This window comes from Myotis brandtii, unplaced genomic scaffold (assembly GCF_000412655.1).
Source record: "Myotis brandtii unplaced genomic scaffold, ASM41265v1 scaffold566, whole genome shotgun sequence".
Taxonomy (NCBI): Eukaryota; Metazoa; Chordata; class Mammalia; order Chiroptera; family Vespertilionidae; genus Myotis; species Myotis brandtii.
In genome coordinates, this window is record NW_005370110.1 from 773721 (window position 1) to 778097 (window position 4377).

General features: G+C 48.4%; 1 long non-coding RNA gene across 1 annotated transcript; it reads left to right on the forward strand.

The window, feature by feature from the left end:
- The first annotated feature begins 6 nt into the window (after positions 1–6).
- On the forward strand, positions 7–3879 carry LOC106728212. Its single transcript, XR_001364495.1, has 2 exons — positions 7–260; positions 3588–3879. It is a non-coding gene; the product is annotated as an uncharacterized LOC106728212 (long non-coding RNA).
- The last annotated feature ends 498 nt before the right edge of the window (positions 3880–4377 follow it).

The window sequence follows — 4377 nt, forward strand, 5'->3', positions numbered from 1 at the left end:
GTTGCTGTGCGCGCCGGGAGTGTTCCTCACCGCCCAGCTCCCAGCCCACACTTGAACCTGCGGCGGGAGGGGGCGGAGCCAGGGCGCCGCCTCCAAGGTAGTTCACAGCCAGAATGAGCCGCAGCCTGCAGGTCCCCAAGTCCAGATGCTGGGCGCCGGAACCAGTTTGGCTTAAAGCTGCGAACCACGAACCGGAGGGACATGCCCAGCCACTAAACGGAAAAGAGGACTTGGTCAAACCTGGTTATACTTGGCGGGAGGTAAGGAGAGGAACAAAGGTCAAGTGCAGGGAAGGGTGGTGGCTTGGGTGTGGGTAGCAAGGGGCCCTGGGAGCCTCCTCTTGCTAAGATGCCAGCCTCATTAGTCAAGCTAGTCCTCACCTTTCTTTCTGAGCACTTCCTCCAAGAAGCCTGCCGTGACTAAGTAGAATCAGAGGAGACCTTAGAAAGACACTCAGAAGCCAAGAGCTTTTATGTGCCTTCCCCAAACTTTCAGCAGAAAAGGGAAAGGGAAAGAAAAAGCAGAGGAGGAAGTGTGTTCTGTGCACAGAACACAGGTTGCAAGCATCCGATACGGGCGTGTCAAAGTGCCGCTGCTGGGTCCACGCTCTGCCGTCTCCCGGCTGTGTCAAAGCTGGGCTCCCCTGGGCTTCAGTGAGGTGCACACTGTTTCCACCCGTGTGTCAGGTCGAGGGGAACAGACAAGGGGAGAGACACCTGTCTTTAGAGCAGTGGTTCTCAACCTTCCTAATGCCGCGACCCTTTAATACAGTTCCTCATGTTGTGGTGACCCCCAGCCATAAAATTATTGTCGTTGCTACTTCATAACTGTAATTTTGCTACTGTTACGAATCGTAATGTAAATATCTGATATGCGGGATGTATTTTTCATTGTTACAAATTGAACATAATTAAAGCATAGCGATTAATCACAAAAACAATATGTAATTATATATGTGTTTTCCGATGGTCTTAGGCGACCCCTGTGAAAGGGTCGTCCGACCCCCAAAGGGGTCGCGACCCACAGGTTGAGAACCGCTGCTTTAGAGGCAGCAATGGGTCCATGGCAGTTTGCAAGCACCTGTGGAGTGGGCATCCTTGCTGTGAGCACCATGAGGGATTTGATCCCTGTTCGGCCCAGGTAACTCCTGCTCACCCTGCAGTGTCCGCCCAGGTGTCACCTTTCCCAGGAAGCCTTTCTTGACTCCACCCCAGACAGATTTATGTGTCCATCCTCCATGTGTCAGGCAGCCTCATTAATAACCCTATAGTGGAACTTATCGCACCGCGATGCAATCCGTCATGTACTCATCTGTCCCCTTCACTTGGCTGTGTGCTCCTCCAGGCAGGGCCTCCACCCCACTCATCTGTCTAGCTCCAGCGGGCACCTGGGGGTACCCAATTCATGTTTGATGAATGACTGATACTGGCATAACTGGGACCTTCTTTAGGGTCCTGGTTACATCAGCAACCTCGGGGTGTGTGGGAGAGAGCTTTCTGGAAAAAGAAGCAGCTAACGAACCTTACAGGTATCCCAGATTCTCAGCCTGGAGGGTGTAATTGTGTGCGCCTCTGAGAGATAGTGAAGCTAGAAGACGCCTCAGAGAGCATCTGGTCCAATCCTCTTGTTGAAATGTGGGCAACTGCAGAGCACAAGAAGGGAGGTGCCAGTTAAGGCCACTGAGCAAGGTGGTGACAGAGAAGGATCAGCCCACCAGTGTCCCCGGCCAGAGCTCTTTCTATTAGATCGCTCTGCTTCCGACACTGGAAATTCACACTCCCAATGTACACACAGTTCGCTTCCTGTGTGCCAGGTGTAAGCTGAGTATGTTCCCTGGATGCAGAAATCATGACACCCAACTCTTCTCGCCCTTCTCACACCCTACTGTTTCTAGTAGAAAAAGGAGACCCACACCCAAGAACCTATATGAGGATCGATGCCCCTTAGTTCCTGAATAGGGGAGGGGGGCAGGCTAAGGGATCAGACTCCTCACCAGTCCCCAGTCCCCAGCCTTGTGAAACACCTGTGAGACTAATCCCACTGATAAAGCACAGAGCCACCTGCCCAGCCCCAGTGATATCTGAGGATCTGAATCCAGAATTGCTGCCACGATGCCTCCAGGGAAAATACCAGCAACCAGTGAGTTCCCGGTCCAACCTGAGCAACCAGAAAGGGCAGCTGCTTGGGCTGAATGTGGGTGGAAATAGGGGACAAAATGACATCTATTTGAAAACATGTATTCCGCTGTTGTCTACTTTGAGGAATAGGAGCTCCTGTTAATTTAGTCACAAGATTTTTATCTTGTTTATCTCTAATGGAGACTGAGGTTCCTACGACCATTTACCTAGTCAAGAAAAGGCCAGTGGTTGAGATTTTGAATGTGTTTTACTCATTTGAACTAAGAAAAGAAATCAGGTTTGAAAATACTTTTCTGTGGCATATTCTCTTTTTAAAATATATTTTATTGATATTTTACAGGGAGGAAGGGACAGGGATAGAGAGTTAGAAACATCAATGAGAGAGAAACATCGATCAGCTGCCTCCTGCACACCCCCTACTGGGGATGTGCCCGCAACCAAGGTACATGCCCTTGACTGGAATCGAACCTGGGACCCTTCAGTCCGCAGGCCGACGCTCCATCCACTGAGCCAAACCGGTTAGGGCCTGTGGCATATTCTTGCCAGTGACTTTCCATTCGAGTTCTTTGTTTGTTAATCCTCACCCAAGAATACTTTTCCATTGATTTTTTAAAGAGAGTGGAAGGGAGAGTGAGAGACAGAGAGAAACATCGATGTGAGAGAGACACATTGATTGGTTGTCTCCTGCATGTGTCCCAACTAGGGCCAGCCTGCAACCAAGGTATGTGCCCTTGACTGGAATTGAACCTGGGACACTTCAGTCCATGGGCAGATGCTCTATCTATTGAGGCAAACCGCTTAAGGCTCCATTTGAGTTCTTGATTATGAACTATTATCAATATTAATACAGCCCTGGCCGGTTTGGCTTGGTGGTTAGAGAGTCATTGAGAATCTTAATGAGATTATTCTGGATTATTTGGGTGGGCCCTAATTTTAATGACAAGTGTCCTTATAAGAGAAAGGCAGGGGAAGACTTGAAAAAAATGGAAGAGGAAGAGGCAGTGTGACCACAGAGGCAGAGATTAGAGTGATACAGGACAAGTCAAGGAATGTTGACAGCACCAGAAGCTAGATGAGGCAAAGAAGGAATTCTACCCTAGAGCTTCCAGAGCGAATATGGCCCTGTCGACCCCTTGATCTCAGACTTCTGGCCTCTAAAATCTCGAGAGAATGATTTTTTATTGTTTTAGGCCACCCAGTAGCCATGGGAGATTAATATAGTACCTACAGGAAAATCATAACTTAATTATGATTTTATCTGTTATTTTCACTTGTCTAATATCCAACCTTCCTTCTTCTGTTACTAGCCCCCTGAGTTTCCTTTTGACATCTATCCTTCTGCCACTGTCAGCCCTGTGGATTGGGTGGGCTGGCCCCACCCCCACCCCAGCTCCATTGGAGAATGGATACTAATGTGGCTAATCTGTCTCTCTATTTCCCTGGACATAGTGATTGATTCAGGAAGGACCACGTGACTCACACCAAACCAATGAGATTCCATTTTAAGAAGATCCCAGAATTCTTGGGAAGCCTTTTTTCTCTTGGATTTGAAGCTGGCATGTGTCACTGTGATGCTGCTGGGGAGAGCCTACTGAAAATGAAGCCAATACAGAAAAAAGTGGAGCCAGAAGATGGAGAGAGACTGGGTCCCCCTTATATCCCATAAGCCCTAGAACCCAGCTTGCCAGAAAAGGCTCTACCCCTGGAATTTCGGTGCAAATAAATACCCTTATTCACTTCAGCCAGTCTGAGTTGGGTTTATACCCCTAACAGAAAAGTCCTGACCAATATAAAGGTCATAGTGTCTTGTGACCCTGTTTCTTTGGCATAACCAATGTTTCTTTGGGAAAGCCAATGAGATAACCACCTGCATTTGTAGAGACTTGAGAATAGGAACTCTTCTCTTCCAAGGAAACCACAATTTTAGATCAAGAAAGAGTCTTAGCCCTGGCTGGTTTGGCTCCGTGGATAGAGCGTCAGCCTGTGACTGAAGGGTCCCGGGTTCGATTCTGGTTAAGGGCACATGCCTAGGGTTGTGGGCTCAATACCCAGTGGGGGGCATGCAAGAGACAGCCAATCAATGATTCTCTCTCATCATTGATGTTTCTATCTCTCTCTCCCTCTCCCTTCCTCTCTGAAATCAATAAAAAAAATTTTTTTTTAAAGGATCTTAGTGGTCATCTAATCCAAAGCCTACATTTCCCCCTGGAGAATACTGGAGAACTTGGGGGGAGTTCCC